Source organism: Haliotis rufescens, unplaced genomic scaffold (assembly GCF_023055435.1).
Source record: "Haliotis rufescens isolate VD_foot unplaced genomic scaffold, xgHalRufe1.0.p SCAF_3, whole genome shotgun sequence".
Lineage (NCBI taxonomy): Eukaryota > Metazoa > Mollusca > Gastropoda > Lepetellida > Haliotidae > Haliotis > Haliotis rufescens.
Window position 1 is genome coordinate 55,312,159 of NW_025964001.1, and position 18,675 is coordinate 55,330,833.

An 18,675-nucleotide genomic window follows, 5' to 3' on the forward strand; every position below is an offset into this window, starting at 1 on the left:
GGTATCCATGTTAAACTGCGGCATGGTATCTCAGTGAGCTAGCACTATAAATCGGCATCAGTCCGGACTAGTACAAGCAGCCACACACACACATACACGTGCCTGCACGTCGCTATATAAGTGCAATAATCTTGGACGCGACGTTAAACCCAATTTCACCTCACCTCACCTCAGCTCCTTATGCCGACAGAGCTTGTTTCAGAAGGGACAGTTCAGTTCCAAACACACAATACAGGTAGCAATCTCTGGATTCAAGAATGAAATATATGTAGCAGTATGCTTGTAAATAGAATATTGCTAGATTTTTAAGTATATAGTACCAAACATGAATTAAATTAATAAGCTAACCTACATATTTAACATGTATTTTTCTTAAATACTTGTGTTACCTTCAGCACTTGCACAAACCTACTAATTCCCAGGTGAGCTAGTTCTGTATATAGCTTGGGTAGTTCAGCCATTTCGTTCTTTGGTTCATGGCTATTGTCACTGGGTCGTTCAGGGCTTGGCCTGGGATTAGGTGCTCTTTGTTATCAAGCTTTTTGCATGTTCTCTGCAATCATGTGGATACCCTGATCACAACTTCTACTGGTCAGTCAGCACATATTTCTCAGCATGTTTTCTTCACTGTATCATATAGGGTAAGTTCATTTAATTATTACTAGATTTATCTGGAAGCTAAATGTATTTTAAGCATTTTTGTTGTACATATTGGATATAGTATTTTGGCTAGCATTGTATTATGACATTGTAATGTATTCTTAATTTAACTTAACCGTGTATTTGACTGAGGTAATAGCCAAGTGTACATTTTATAAAATAGATATTAAGTGGTTAGAAGTGAAATGTATATGTATCATGTATATATGTATAGTATTTTGTTGAATTGGTTATGCTTGTATTTCATACATGCTAGTGTAACGGTGGCTATGTAATATATTTATATGTAGTATACTTATTTGTGCAGGGCTATTCACTGTACATCAGGGGGAACGGGTAGCCCAGTCGTCTAAGGCGCCGCGATTCGCTGTGCAGAGTTGCGTCCCCTGGGCACGCCAGAAACCTATGATTGTGGGTTCGAATACCGGTTCGCCTTGATTATGTTTTCACTCACTCACTGTACATCAAAGAAGGAGGTTCCAGCCTGCATCCCTGAGACAAGGTATGCTATTTATATTTTATTAATTATGCATGATTAACTAAATATAGAGTGTAATTTGTTTTATCTGGAAGGATTTGTTCAAATATATATGCCAAAAGTAAGGAACTATAGATCCAAATTTATTATTAGTATTGTTGTTATCTAGTGCCTTTATACTGTCCATACCCATGATGTTTATATGAGCTTATGTATGTTTTAGGGCAGATCCGGACTACCGTGTAGTTCTCACTCTACACCCATTGAAAATAAATCCCTTTTGACCCCACAATGACTTCCTTATCTTTGAGATGAACAGAGTGAGTGAGTGAGTTGGGTTTAACGCCGCTTTTAACAGTATTACAGTTATATCACAGCGTGTCAGCTTAATGTGGGAGGAAAGCCCGAAGTGATGCAGGTCTCAGACGTTTACCACTTCGGTGAAACCCACGAGCACAGGTATGGTGCTGACAAACCTAGAAACATAATCGGGGCAAACCGGGATTCGAACCCACAATCATAGGTTTCTGACGTGCCTAAGGGACGCAACTCTGCACAGCGAATCATGGTGCCTTAGACGACTGGGCCACCCATGCCCCCTGAGACGACCAGAGTACCATAATGGAACGGAGAAGAATATAATGATAAAACCAAAGAAGTATGGGGGTATGTAAAAATTAAAATACCGTATTCAGGGTAATAAGCGCCCTGCTCTAATAAGCGCCCATGGCAACATTTGCTAATATATTGGCTAATGAACAATACCAATTAGCACCCCTTCTGATTGATCAATGTACACAACATTTATTTATTCCCGTATAATATGCACTCGTGTGTTATATGCACCCTTAATTATGGGAAATTAAATTCTGGAAAAATGTATCTCTTGTATATAAACATTTCAGGCTGTCAGCATAAACCACGAAATTTATCTTTCAAATTTGTTTTTTTCACCAAAATACTATTCCAATAAGAGCCCCCCTATTTCTAATTTTGAGAGCGCCCTAGGCGCCTATTACGTCGAATACGGTATCCCTTTGCTCAGAGAGCTGATGTAAAAAACTGAGTTCAGGGATTTCAATTTTGCATCAGTCCTCTAAGAAAGCTTGGGCGGTCGGGTAGCCTAGTGGTTAAAGCGTTCGCTCGTCACGCCGAAGACCCGGGTTTGATTCCTGACATGGATACAATATGTGAAGCGCATTTCTGGTGTCCCCCGCTGTGATATTGCTGGAATATTGCCAAAAAAAAGCAGCGTAAAACCATTCTCACTCACTCACTCACTCACTCTAAGAAAGCTCTCTGTCTGATTCACCACAGCTTAGTCATTGCTGTCACTCACTTACTCACTCTGTGGACCCTGGCCTAAAGAGGAGGCCACTCATCTCAATTGCAGCCACTCTTTATGCAGAGTTATATCCCTTAATTGTGCCAGGATTTGCTGATCTGGTTTTGAGTGAGTGAGTGAGTTGGGTTTAACGCCGCTTTTAACATTATTCCAGTTATATCACGGCGTGTCAGCTTAATGTGGGAGGAAAGCCCGAAGTGATGCAGGTCTTAGACGTTTACCACTTCGGTGAAACCCACGAGCACGGGTATGGTGCTGACAAACCTAGAAACATAATCGGGGCGAACCGGGATTCGAACCCACAATCATAGGTTTCTGGCGTGTCCAGGGGACGCAACTCTGCACAGCGAATCGCGGCGCCTTAGACGACTGGGCCACCCGTGCCCCCCGATCTGGTTTTGAATTAATCTACAATTGTCACCCCAGCTTTTTCTCTGATGGACACAGGCATGGAGGCATGGATAGCCAAGTTTTGTTTATTTGTTGTTTAACGCTGCATGGTGGTAAATAATTGAGTCTGGACCGGGCAAGTGGCATAAAGTGGTCTAAAATTGCAATCTGTCATCATTAGGAAGGTAATGGGTTTAAAGCCACCATAGTCATGCTTGACAGTTTCATCAAATTGATAAAAATCTACCAAACCTGCATCACTCTTGGCTTTCCTCCCACACTAAACTGACACAAAGCTGAAACATTGTTCAAGGCAGTGTCAAACCCAACTGGTTCACCCACACACAAAGAGACCAATGTTTTCCTCTTGTAACATTGCAACCATAGTCTAGACATTCCCCACTGGGTACTTCCATCAACCACAAGTATATTTCCTACATGCAAAGACCTCCCCTAATGAAGCATATCAGATCAGCATTTGAATTTTCAAAATGGCAGAAACAACAATGTCATGCACGGCAACAAGCTTAAACCTTTCAGACTGGAACCAGGAAACATTTATCATAATCGGTCACTTGCACATTCCGGCAGTCCCCGAGTTCCCAGGCTACATAAAGCACCCGCTGGTACATCTGCTCAGGGCTTATAAACTCTGCTTGACATGCAGAAATAACAAATTATTGGGGAAAAACCTGCGTCCCCATCTTGTTGTGCCTCATCATTCATTCCTTCAAGGGGAACTGGTACACCCAAGATAGACTCTGATTAAAGGGAGGCAACAGCCATATATCACTTGTTGCAGCCTTTCAAATAACTGGAGAGGTTGCAATGAATAATAGGAATTTATGTTAAACTTTGAAATATTTTGGCTACAAGCACGAGGCAACTGTTAAGATTGTCATAATGACCCTCCATGATATTGCCACATGCATTGCTGCCACTGATGTATGTTGATAATAAACACCTTACACCTGCTGAGAGATTCAAACAGAATTAGATTGAAATTAAAATTAGAATTGATTAAATGTTTGAAACTGCATTAAATTCTTCTCAAGTTTTTCTGTATTGTATCTATTTCTATTATTGTAATATTGCCATGTCTATAAATTACATCAGTAGATAACAGTTTCTCATATTGCCACGGAGATGGTGCCACAAATAGTCAATACTTGCTGACTGAGTTGCAACCTTGGCAACAACTTGCCTCATATTTATTCAACTTCTTTTTTCATAGTCTATTTTAGTGGAGTGAGTAATGTTATTTTTAAAATAATTTTTATCGTCAGGAAGCTTTATATGTCCGGAACCTGACACAATGTAATAGCCGATGACTCAGACCTGGAGGAGCAAACCAGTGGTTGACAGCGTGAGCATCATATCATCACTTCAAGAAGGTAACAAGAGAACAATCTGTATACAACCAGTGAGCTTACCATGTTATAAATAACGTGGAGTGAGAGAATGAGTTGAGTTTAACGCTGCTTTTAATAGTATTCCAGTTATATCACAGCGTGTCAGCTTAATGTGGGGAGGAGGCGGTCAGGTAGTCTGGTGGTTAAAGCGTTTGCTCGTCATGCCGAAGACCCGGGTTCGATTCCCGACATGGGTACAATGTCTGAAGCCCCTGTTGGAGAATTTATGACATAATTAAATCTAAACAAACCCTAACCTTTTTTAACCAAGGTGGAACTTGTCATGGAAATTGTAAAAAAAAGAAGAGTTTGGAACCTAAGTCCATCTTGTTGCCATGGAAACGTAAAAAATAAAAATTTATATAATTCCTAAATAGCACAAGGCACAAGTTCAGCATGAGTCTGATAGACATGCAAAGTTTCGTAGAGAATTATTTAACGGTTTCTGAGTTATGCTCTGGAAACGATTTCAGGACGCACACACACACGCACGCACACACACACACACACACGGACGGAATCCATTTCTATATCCCCTGCCAACTTCGTTGGGGCGGGGGATAAAAACAGGTACACACAGACACACACCACATGCACATAGACAGAGACACACACACCACATACACACACCACAAACCCCACCCAAACATCCTCTGCATGCTCAATAGTTCGATCCACCAGTGCCAGTACAACAGGAAAACCTTAAATGTCAACATAAGATCTGTATTCTCATAAAACTGAGGCTCATAGTTAATTTAATATAACATCAGACTAATCACCAGTATTATGTCTAGACTTAGAGGTTTACCTATACATTGGAATTGGCTTTTGATTACGCAATAGAATGCTCACATTAAAGTTTGCTGGTCATGAAACTGAGCTGCAGTTACAACATAGATCAGTCATAAAATGAATTAACTTCAAACATGAATACTATTCATTAACCAACCTCAGGACCATATTGCTATTGAATTGAAAAAATAGCACACACGCACAAGTTCATAAAAATGGAAGAATATCATTGTAGAGTATTTGAATGGATGCAGACAGGAGGCTTGTCAGGTGAGAAAGTGAGTGAGTGAGTATTGTTTGACGCCACTTTTAGCAATATTCCAGCAATATCACGGCGGGGGACAACAGAAATGGGCTTCACACATTGTACCCATGTCGGGAATCGAACCCGGGTCTTCGGTGTGATGAGCGAACGCTTTAACCACTAGGCTACCCGACCTCCCCCAGGTGAGAAAGAGCTGAGTCTTAAATCAAAGATTGATTCAGAATTGAAACATCTTTTTTTCACATGTGATAATGCAGTGGACATATGTCAACCGTATGACAAAATGAAAATATGTGCACAGATAATTCATCATTATGGATAAGAAAGGCACATGCAATGATTATATATACGAACGTCAACTTAATAAATGAAAAAATACATGTAACACAACATACCCCATGATATACAGAAGTTAGAACATTTACAGTCTTGACCATGAACAGATTCAGAATCATATGTGGCACCTGACTGTGTATTTAATGAAGCCTAAACCCATTAAAAAATTCTAGCCAGCTCTATTAAATGAGCATCAGGGAATACAAATCTGAAGAGAAATATTGTAATAAATGATTCATAGACTATGATAGCATACAGCACATACAGATATCAATCCTATTTCAAGCACCTACCTTTCCCATTCCATGACATCAATGAACACCGATATAACCAGCACAGCTTTTAATCCTTCAACAGAGCAGCGAGGGAGATTAGTGGCAAAATTACTCCTTACCACTCTCTCACTACATCCAGCCGAGAGAGAGAACAACGTTTACACAGCAAGCACACAACATGCTGTGTGATCACTTGTAAGTGGCGCTATTTGTCTATATAGTCCAGTCACATGACTACCAGAGCTTTCGTCAAAGTATAAACGCAGTGGAAATGAAAATACTGTGGCTCTATCAGAAGTAGGAGGCTATGAGAACACCATGAGGAGCTTCTGATGGGTCCTACAGATGTTTTAGGAAAATAGATTGCTGTTTTACAAAAACAAAACTTTGGAATTGATTGTCTGGTGGTTCAATTTGAAAGACTGATTGTGAAGATTTCCCAGAAAGGAGTCGGATGTGATACCGAGAAGTGGATCTGTCTCTAAACAGGTCTCCAACAGAAGGAGCTTACCATGTTATAAATACACGTCATTTGTTTGTGTAACGGTGTCAAAGTAGTTAAAATGTTGATAGTTTAGTGCAAGTGCACGTGGTTGTTATGTGTGATAACATCGTGCATTGAGACACGATACATCTGACAGACACCATGGACTAAGTAAGCTGATGATATTTATAAGTATGTACACCTTAAACCTTACCCAAATCAATATACCGTATTCGATGTAATAAGCCCCCCACTTTAATAAGTGCCAACGGTGATATTTGCTAATATATTGTCTAGTGAACAATCCCAATTAGCACCCCTTCCGATTGATCAATGTACACAAGATGTATATATTCGTGTATAATACGCACTCGTGAGATATATGCACCCTTAATTATGGGCAATTAAATTCTGGAAAAATATATCTGTTGTATATATTCATTTCAGGCTGTCAGCATAAACCACAAAATTTATCTTTCAACTCTGTTTCTTTTTCACCAAAATAATATTCTAAAAAGAGCCACCTATTTCTAATTTTGAGAGCGCCCTGGGTGCTTATTACATCAAATACGGTAAGTTATGACAGGAATGAGGAATCGGAAAGCTGAAATGATTCTGAAACCGATGTTTCTTATTAGGACATTGATATATATATATTGAATCAGATTTGATGGCACATTAGCTTGTAATCTCAAGTTTAGATGTTACAGACTTATGAATAACAAAACTATCAAGTTAGTTTTTGCCTTTACAAGAGAAGATGGAGTTACTGACTCATAAAAATGTGAATGTATTAAAACTTGGATGAATTCATCATGATATATCTACTGCAGTTGTCAAAGAAGATATTAAGAGATCAGAAAATGCTGTATTTTAAACGAAATGGTAGTCTGTCTTACAGACCCTGATACAAATATATATCAAATACAGCCCATGCAAGTCTATATTGTTTGGCAAGTATAGATCACTGCAGTATCTGAAAATGAAGAGAGTCACTGGGCTCCTTTTTATTATATTTTTATTAAGATAACTGAACAACTGTTTTTTTATGTACGATATGTTCATTTCAGAGACTAGATTTTAGTCTAACGAAATGGGTGAATTCGTTTTTTTCATTAATTGATTGAAATGAATTTTTTTTACATCTGCTTTCACTTTATTATCACACATGGATGTCGATGAGGGTGTTTGTGGAATCTTTTTAATCTTATCCTGTCATCCAAATTGGGGTTCAACCCTGATCTTCAGTCAGCACGAAGAGCTCACACGATGACCACTTGACCACCTTGCAGTGTTGAGATACAAGGCATGTTCGCCCTTATCGTGGACCAAGTGAGTATTAGGGCTGTTACGATTCACTCATGTATTCAAATCGAACTGTATCCATTCATGAATTGAATTTGTTATTCATGGCCACTAGAACACTAAGAACATATTACATGCATAGATTTCTTTAAAGACAACACTCTTATAATATTTAATTTGACAGTATTGTGGTCGCTGGTCATTGTCGCATTGGAGCAGATACTAGTACCTGGATAAGTGCAGGATATGAATGTATTATATATTAATAATTAACAAACCATGTGAAATAATGTATGTTGATATTGTTTCAATGAAGATAACAAATAATACATCAACTGCTGATTTGATATTGTATTCGTGTATTAATACTTGTATTCGTTACCCTATATTCGTGCATTTTCCCGAGGCAAGTCCAGTTTCCACCCTTGCCGAACTAGGCTGGTATCATGGAGTTACATTTTGTCTGGACTAACAAGTCTTTGCATAGTCCAATCAAAATTGCGCAACGAAATTGAAATCCAGTTCGTAAACATTTGTGCAGATTTTGATCGATTGTAGGATTTGCAAAGCATGTGCGCCGCCAACTCGTTGTCAACAGATATTTTCCAAATCTTTTCCTGTTTTTAATCAAGGTGATCGCGTGATTTATGCACTTTGCGACGTAAGACCCGTTTTATCACAATATAGATCTTGATTATCGATCAGATCGTCTTGACTGGGCGCCGCTATTTTGATTGAAACAAATGCAAGTGATACGAGAGGTGGAATCCGATTGGTCCATAGGAGAGGCTTCGAAGGGACATAACTCATAATATCCACTGGTGGCGCTACAATCGAGCCCAGGAATTCCAGCCTAGTTCGGCAAGGGTGGAAACTGGACTTTTATAGTCAGTTAACTCTCTTGCCTCGGGAAGATGATATTCGTGTATTCGTTGCAGCCCTAGCACTGAGTATACACATTTAAATTCAAATGTACTTCCTGAGATGACATCACAGATCATCAACAGGAAAGGAAGCATGGAGATGTTTAAAGCAGCCAAGTTCCACCATGATCAGTTCCGTCATGTGCACAATGGTTTGGTCAACGAGAGCCCTTCCAACAAAATAGCAAGACAGCAGTCATTGATCAAAACAGCTAGATTTTGTTATGAAGAATATAAGGATTAATTTTGCATCGTACCATTTCACACACACAAAAATAACACCCTTTTCACAGAACAATAACAACAATAAGTAAAGGAAAAATACATACCGTATTCGACATAATAAGCGCCAAGGGTGCTCTCAAAATAAAAGGGGGCTCATATTAGAATATCATTTTGGCGAAAAAGAACAGGGTTGAAAGATCGTAAATTTTGTGGTTTCTGCTGACAGCTTGAAATGTTTATATACGACAGATATATTTTTCCTGAATTTAATTTCCCATAATTAAGGGTGCATATAACACATGATTGCGTACATGTATTATACACGAATGAATAAGATCAATTGGAAGGGTGCTAATTGGGATTGTTCACTAGCCAATATATCAGCAAATATTGCCATGGGCGCTTATTAAAGCGGGGCGCTTAGTACGTTGAATACGGTAACACAAATCTTACGCGTCAGATATTGAATCACATGTCATGAAAATGGCCAAAAGCATAACAATATAGTTATCCCTCCCTGTGAGGAATCGTGGGTCCATCTTCCCATCTGTTGTGGGAGGTACCTAGACTAACATTTAGTCTCTGAAATCTTATATTACACAATATCCTTCTTGACTCTAAAAATAAAAGAATTTCCCTATGCTGATTTCAGATAGAGCTAGCTTGAGCTGGCTAGACTTGCTTTTGTATGAATTTCTAGATTATTATTTTTTCATAAAATAAATATATTCCACGGTCATAGTGCAGGACTAGGAGGTACCTGCCCTTTCTGTTTACAGGAGAATCTGACAGTAGAGTGTCTAATTGCTATGATGACAGGCCTGGTTATGACCTAGATAAGTGTTGATTAATGGCAGTCTATCGGAAGCTCAGCCCACATCTGGCAACTCTGCACTGATAAAACAGCAAGTGCCACAACTAAAAAACACTAATATTAACTTGCCATTTCAATTACAGTTCACTGCAGTGCCAAAAAAAAAGCTTGTCCATTGAAATGAAAAAGGATGCCTTTTACAAAGCCTTGAAATGTTGGTGGAAGGGTGGAAGTGTTGTATACTGTAGAACCTCATTACAGGGGTTGATCACATCATTACAGGGGCTGATCGACTCTCGAACCCAAAGCCTTTCACTTTTTTATAAGTTGGTTTACAAAACTTTGGCCTTAAATTCAATGTAGGTTTTTAAAAAAACCATCAACTTTAAAAAAATGTCAGTATTACAACTAATGAGTGAGTTGGGTTTAACGCTGCTTTTAACAGTATTCCAGTTATATCACGGCGTGTCAGCTTAATGTGGGAGGAAAGCCCGAAGTGATGCAGGTCTCAGATGTTTACCACATCGGTGAAACCCACGAGCACGGGTATGGTGCTGACAAACCTAGAAACATAATCAGGACGGACTGGGATTCGAACCCACAATCATAGGTTTCTGGCGTGCCCAAGGGACGCAACTCTGTACAGCGAATCGCGGCGACTTAGATGACTGGGCCATCCGTGCCCCCTGCAACTAATGAATGAAAAACAAACTTGTATGTCAAACAGAATTGTGAAAGATACCGAAAGATTTGTATACATATTAAGGCTGGGACGAGTCCAAATTTACTACCTGAGTACCCACCCCCTATTACCCGACCCTACCCGAGTACCCACCCCCTATTACCCGACCCTACCCGAGTACCCACCCCCTATTACCCGACCCTACCCGAGTACCCACCCCCTATTACCCGACCCTACCCGGGTACCTACTGTAGGTCTCAGGAGATGTCTCAAAATGTCTGATTGGGAACATTTTTAGCATAGCCCTGGCAAAACATATTTAGATACATGTATTAAACAATCTGGTCATGCATACACTGAAGTTGAATTAAGTTATATCTTTGTTTAACCATATGAAAAATCAGACGGAATGGGTGCATAGTCAGAACGAAATGCGAACATTAATGACTTGTAGTGTAACCATAGAGTTCTCATTAATTTTTGTCATTAAACAATATATCACGTGACTAACCTAGGGTCCGGGTAGTCCTGTGGGTACCCGGGTCCTACTCAGTACCTCATCAAGGCCACAAGCAACATTATTTATGACTGATTATTTATACTAAATCAGGACACACTGTTATCATGGTGAATGTTTTACATATTTTATCCTCATTTGTGGAGTGTAATGTTTCAATGTGTCTGCCTTCTTTATGTTTTGGCTGCTGGAGCTGAGAAAGATGAAGAGGGTGGAATGGTAGTCTTACACCATGTGGACTGTGGAATTTATATTTTTTAGGTATTTTTTTTCACAGCTGAAAGCCTAGGCAAGTCTTGATCAAACTGACCAAGTCTAGTTTGCCTGATTCCACAAAGAGGAAAGGTTCTTTCAAAGAAAAAGAAAAAACATATTTTAAAAACATGTTTTCATTGACTAAGTGTTAGTCTAGTGGAATGGGAGTGACTGTTTTATTTAATATACGCACTGTATGCCGGGTCTGTCAGAGTGTATAATTCACGATGAAAGACAAACCTTCTCTTTTTCATTCAAAAGACAGTGTTACCCCAAAAGCACAACACCAAAAGAACTTTACAATCTTCTGTCTTTTCAATAATTTAAAGCATCACCCATCAAATGCACAATTGTCCCTGTCCTGTTCCATTATCCCAGTCAGCATAAAAAGAAGTGTTTTGCAAAGAAGATAAATTAGCCATGTGTAGAGGAAGTGGCAACAAGTGACACATTCCTGCTGCCAGATAATATACGCACCACTGACAACTTCTCCCAGTAATGACATAGGCCCTGACACCGGTAAACCTCAAACCGCTGATCTACTGTGGCCAAACATCAACAAATACATTCTTTCTTGGCATAACAGCCCAATACACAATCTTGCTGTGTTTATTGATCATTGTGTGGTGCTTTTTACAAGTTTACTTGTCAGCAGGCCTAATCATATCAGTGTGCTGTGGTGCTTAGTGTCCCCCACAATGGGGCACTTTGGGCTGGTGGTTGACGAATTCATCTATTTCCTTCCACTTGAGAAATACAAAAAGAAAATTCCTCAGCACCAAAGTTGTCCCTTGAAAGTTGCCTCCTTTGAAGTCCACTTTCTTTTAAGTTCCTCAACAATGATTTAAGGACAGGTCTAGAGGGAAACATTGCTAAATTGAATTTCATTTTCAAACTGAACAATTTTTGAACAAGAAATAATCATAACAATAACAATTGATTATGTAAATAAAACCAAAATATTGCCATGAACATTTTCATTATTGCAATTTAAAAATTAGTTTCCAAACATTTAACAACATTTCAACAATCAACAACAAATTGAATTAGAAACAAATAACCGACATGACAATGTTCATAATCTTAATTAAAACATTAAAAAACAAAACATTAATTTTGGCAGGTGAATGGTTATTCCTTGCAAAGCATTGAAGATAAACGATTAACTTGACATTGTTCCACAACATATGCATATTGTTTATGTATGTCATGACCTTCCTTGGCAAGCAAAGGGTGTATATTATGTCAGAAAACAAACATTTTCATTGCTGCCTCAAAGCAACAGCAATATTCTCGAATAACAAGCAGCAGGGAGATCCCTTTAAACACAGGCTGCCGAACACATTGTCACTCGCTGAACATTTGTTTGGACTCACTGCTTTTGCGCTGTTGCAGCAGTGAGAATAGCTGCTGCATAAAATCACACACAGTCCTCGTGCTAATGAAATCACTGTTGCACCTCTGTGAAAATAAACTTCAACGTGCAAAGCAAAACAGCAGGGCCAATTATGAGAAATATTTCCACCGCTGGACATTTTTATAGTGAAACTGACACTGTAACATGTTGCATACTGCCACTTGTCCACCTATTGTTTAAATAAGGTTGTGAGACTTTTGGAATGAACATACACACCTAATTACTATCAGGTTGGTGGACAGACTGTATTAGTCATACAATTGCTGTACACTTGAGTTAAGTATCACATTAGATCAGCCTTGCACTTTGCCTTCCACGCTCCAGGAAGTGGAATGGCTCTCATAGTCGAAGCTATCTTGCTCTCCTTCGGGTGGATCTCAATACCCGCTACCCTTTACTGGAGATCATATACATGATCTCTGCCTTTTCTTATTTATCATAATGGGGGCGTTTGTCTGTTTGTTTGTTTGTTTTGTTTGTTTAACGCCACACTCAGCAATATTCCTGCTATATGACGGCAGTCTGTAAATAATCGAGTCTGGACCAGACAATCTAATGATTGACATCATGAGCTTTGATCTACGCGATTGGGATCGATGACATGCATCGACCAAGTCAGCGAACCTGACCACCCCATCCTGTTTGTCGCCTCTTACGACAAGCATACTCAGCTTTTACAGCAAGCATGGGTTGCTGAAGACCTATTCTACCCTGGATCTTCACAGGTCTATTAAATAGGGGCGTAAAGAGTCCATTATCTATACAACTAAAAAAGGTAAGGATCACCCGATTCTATCATGGTACTATAATCTGTCCAGCCATGACAGATGAACTATGGTCTAGAAAAAAATCTCTAACATGTTTGGAGTAGTATAGATCCCACAGACTATAACAATATGGCTTACACACCAGTAGCTGGTGTTCCACCATATAATAATAGGCTCTACATATCACATCTGTTTACCCTTACCGTCACTACATCCCTGGGTTTCAACAGATGGCAGTCTCGCACTGGAACCTCTGCACATGACCTTGGCTAGAAAACCATCTGATGCTAAGAAAATCTGTTTACCTGGTGATTATTCCCACTTTCAACAGACGACATTTGTGATGCTTCTTTTTCAGTCAAGCCTGATGAGTAATTTCATGGAGAATATGACACAGCTACTGTAGCAGCAGGCTCGACTACACTTCAAAATCAAAATCCTGAATTACTGTCATGTATATTAACTGTATTCTTGTCAAAGTGTTCACGTAACTGTGTATAATGTGGGATGATAAATGCCAATGACGCACTTGTTGATTCACATGATTGTACATGTGAATATTATTCTTATACCTGGAGTGACTGAATTGGGGTAAATTGCAGATCATAATCAGAGCGAACCTGGGATCAAAAGTCATGACCAAGGGACATAACTCCGCACCTTAGACCACTGGTCCAACCATGCCCCTGCAAACGTGTAAGGTGAGGAGTGAGTGAGTGAGTGAGTGAGTATGGTTTTACGCCGCTTTTAGCAATATCACGGCGGGGGACACCAGAAATGGGCTTCACACATTGTACCCATGTGGGGAATCGAACCCGTGCCTTCAGCATGACGAGCGAACGCCTTAACCACAAGACTACCCCACCGCCCCGTGAGGAGTGTATGGTCAGACGAGTGAGTGGGTGAGTGAGCGAGTGAGCGAGTGAGCCAGCGGGTGAGTGAGTGAGTGATGAGTGAGTGATGAGTGGCAGGGGGAGCAATGAGGAAACGAGCGAGTGAGTGAGTGAGTGAGTGAGTGAGTGAGTGAGTGAGTGAGTGAGTGAGTGAGTGAGCGAGCGAGCGAGTGAGTGATGCCACGTTGAACACTTTTTCAATCATATGACTGGACATCAGCTTGATGTGGGAGAAAGCCAGAAGCTTGTCTGACACATTAACCCACCAAGTGCAACCAATAGGTACTGATATGACGCAAACCCGTGATCATAGTTCATATGGGATTCAAATTCATGATGGTGGCAAAGAGTAAATTCAAATAAGAGAAATCTCATAAAGCTCATCAAACAAATCTGTTTCAGAGTCATCAGAAGATCAGACAAACAGAAAAGACATTCCATTAAACATTTTCAACCACACAAGCTTGATGCCACAGCCCTACATAGAGGTGTCATAGCGCTGATTTACGACAACCATTGTCTGAATGAACATTTAATTCCAAAGGCTAAGTACCCTGGAGCCATGACATCTATATGCCTTTAAACACTTAATTGCCGTTATTTATAAGATGCTAATCCCATCTGTTAATCCCCATTGTATTGTATATCGACTGTCTGCCATCCTGAACAAGATGTGCAAGAATGTCACTGATGAATTATTGTTTACATTTATTTATGACTTACTAAATGTCAGTTGACCTTGGCTATATAAGCCTTGATCCAGAGATGAAAAGAGCTCTGCTTAGTTCTACTCCCCAACCCCATCGGCATCTATTCCAAATCAAAATTCCCAAATTCTGTATAAGCAACCCCTAAAGCCCCCTCTTGGGTTGCACACACCACTTTCGCCCCTTTCGGAAACACATTAAATGGCCTGGCTGGGCCTGTGTGCGAAATACGCATCAGTCGTAATGCGCACATTAAATCTCCAAAGTAAGTAAGTAAGTAAGTAAGATGAAAAGAGAGAGAAAGGGAGAAAGAGGACTAAGAAAGGCCTTACCCTCAGCCTAGCTAGGGTTAGGCTGGGTGCTCTCATTCTTATATTGCTATATTTCATATGAACTTGCAGTCATTCAGCCAGTATGTTAGGAGTCCCTCCCCCCCCCCCCGTTAGCTATGACATTCCTGTTTGATAGTGTTACTCTGACCTAAGAGGCTGTGAAACCTGATCTGACAGCTGCTTGACAAATAAGTTTGAAAATCCACAAACACTTGGATTGTATCAAATTCTACATTCATAATGCACAGGCTCAACACACTGTAAGGCGCTGTTTCAAACTGTCTACTTCACAGCCACTGTCTAAAAACTTCAGAAGCATCTTTCAAAAATAATTTTTTAACATGCTGACGATAACAACTGTTAAACCAGGAAGTATATTTCAAAACTGACAACCGTTTAACCAAACTTTGAACGGTATTACAGTTTATGTCAGTGAGTTGGAGATTGTGGGAGGAGGGCGCTGATGTTGATGCATGTCAACTCATAAACAGAGGATCCTGGCATGACCAAGGGGAGCAACTGATATGTTCTTGGCAACCCTCAAGACTAACATCTAGTCTCTGAAATGAACATATCGTACAGAAAAAACAGTTGTTCAGTTATCTTAATAAAAATATAATAAAAGGGAGCCCAGTGACTCTCTTCATTTTCAGATACTGCAGTAATCTAGACTTGCCAAACATTATAGACTTGCATGGGCTGTATTTGATATATATTTGTATCAGGGTCTGTAAGACAGACTAGGCAACCCTCTAGTTGATGGCATTATACATACTTTGCATTCTTCAGATATTCATTTCTTATCCTTAACATTTATCAAATTGACATTTCGAACAAAGAGTAATCAGATCTGAAAACAAAAGTGCATAGTTACTTATTATCTATTGCCATGTTAAAATCATGGCAGTTGCATGTTAAGGTTCCTATACACCCACTCAAGTTGACAATTTAATTGACTGTCATGACAGCTGGAGTTACGAGTAAATTTCTTAAAGCTGTCATCACGTTGCACAACTTGTAGAGCACAATACATCTATCTCTGCCTCCTACACAAGGACGCGAGTAGGTGGCTTCAAATGATATAGTTACTTGCATTGACAAAGGCAACAAGGAATAGTCTCGACTTTTTTAAACAGCTACTTACAAAACCAACTTCATTTTACATCTGTTAAAAGCAGAATGAAATTAATCTCTATGGCCACATTTGACATACTTCATAAAACCTGCATCAAGAAGATTTATGTGTCGGTCATAATGGAACTGAGTTTTTGAAAATTGAGTGAGTTGAAATTTAAGACGTAATTCAAACAAACTGTAACCAAAATATGGGATGGGAAAAATATGTTTTGAAGCCAACTGTGTGACCTTGACTTTCATGTCAAGAGGGCAGACATATTGAACTGTTTTGCAAATAATTTTATAATAATTTGTGGTAGTATTTATCGTGTCACATTTATGTTGACTGCTTTCCTTTCGTAGAGATATATACTTAAAAAATAGAAGTTAAGATGAAGAATATTTTTGGGGATATTTTTATGGAATTGTGTGCTCAATCTTTACTGCAGAAAATTATCCTCAAAATATTCATGATGCCAAACGTTTTTGTTCAGCATAGATGCAAGTATGTACACATTGGTGATGTTGTTAAAACGTTTATATATGAGTGAAAAAGTGAGTTATGTTTAACAATGCTTTTAACAGTATTACAGTTATATCACGGCGTGTCAGCTTAATGTGGGAGGAAAGCCCGAAGTGATGCAGGTCTTGGACGTTTACCACTTCGGTGAAATCCATGAGCACGAGTATGGTGCTGACAAACCCAGAAACATAATCAGGGCGAAACAGGATTCGAACCCACAATCATGTTTCTGGTGTGCCCAAGGGACGCAACTCTGCACAGCAAATCGCAGCACCTTAGCCAACTGGGCCGACCGTGCCCCTGTTTATATATGAAGTGCATGGCTGCAACTAGACTAACATTTAGTCTCTGAATTGAACATATCGTACATAAAAAAACAGTTGTTCAGTTATCTTAATAAAAATATAATAAAAAGGAGCCCAGTGACTCTCTTCATTTTCAGATACTGCAGTGATCTATACTTGCCAAACATTATAGACTTGCATGGGCTATTTTTTATATATATTTGTATCAGTGTCTGTGAGACAGACTAGGCTGCAACCTATGCTTGGTGTACAAGAAAACTAAATAGATCTTGTGGTCAGGCTTGGTGGTTGGGATGTTTGACCATGCAGAATTTACTATGCAAAAGAAGTTAAAGAACTCTATTAGTCGAGTCAACAATTATTTCGGTAAAGGCTGTTCAGTGCATGGCTTAATTGGCTCATGAATTTTGTTCACAGACAAATTTGTAGAGGATCATTGAGGATTTCTGAGGTTCACATGTGATTATCAGTAATGACATGTGCGAGTGTTAATTTTCACACTGATTAACTCTAGAAACTGTATCTGCAATTCAATTAGAAATGGAATACAAAAAATGCGCCTGATTACACATGCCCTTGGGGATGATCATGCTCACACTGAAGGAATCTGGATTGCAGAGCAATTTGAAACCAGCCCAGTCATATGAAATATTGACATAATTATGAAACTGTTTGACATAACTACACACGGTGCTCATCACTATAGAAACAGCGCATAAACTATGTCTACACTCCCAGTAGGTTTTATGCGTCAGAATATTTGTAAAATGCAGCACCCATAACACGGATATACTCACAAAAAAAAATGTAATTTTAACTGAGAAAAAGCTGATATTTGGCTGAACATGTAGCGTGATAAAACATAGAAAAATGTTGCATTGTAGTGAGACCTTAATCTTCAAAACATCCTTTTTCCAAGTGATTTCAGCTGAAACAGTTTGAGGGTTTTGGTTTAAACTTATATTATGATTCAGAGTGATTCAGGTCCTTGTGGTTAAAACCCTGGGTAAAACCCATAAGCACATGTATCGTCAAGTCCCGTTAATCCAACATGGTTGGTTGCATGTGATAATGTCGGATTGCGAGTATGTCGGAGAAACAAAATTAAGTAATATCAACGTTCGTGATAAAAAATCAGACAACTATATGATAGATAACGGTACAAAAATGTAATAAAAAATAAAAATGAAATATTCATATTGTTATATTACATTGTTAGTGGAATATGTTTTCTAATCATGCAACCTCTAAAGCTCAACACAAAACAACTGTTACGGACTGTATGACTTATTCAAAATACTTCAAAAAGCATAGTCTGGAATGGAAGTCACAAGTTTGAAACTGGTACCGCAAAGCTTAAGAAAGCTGCTTTCTAAGTGGCTACATTGACTTCCTGTTAGTCATTACATTGGTCGGTCATAGTTTGCTAAAGGTTGTTCTGACGTTACCTGTAATGG

The 18,675-nt window shown here is 39.2% G+C and overlaps 1 protein-coding gene across 2 annotated transcripts in view; it reads right to left on the reverse strand.

The window, feature by feature from the left end:
- LOC124148741 (alpha-mannosidase 2x-like) overlaps nt 1-18,675 on the reverse strand; it is a 120,465-nt gene that overhangs the window by 47,026 nt on the left and 54,764 nt on the right. Inside the window, exon 1 of one of the 2 annotated variants that reach the window (XM_048403096.1) lies at nt 5,972-6,107. The exons of the other annotated variant lie outside the window; for it this stretch is intronic. The gene's annotated coding sequence lies outside the window, so the exon portion shown is untranslated. Of the gene's footprint in view, nt 1-5,971; nt 6,108-18,675 lie in introns of those variants that run through there. 2 annotated transcript variants of the gene reach the window in all.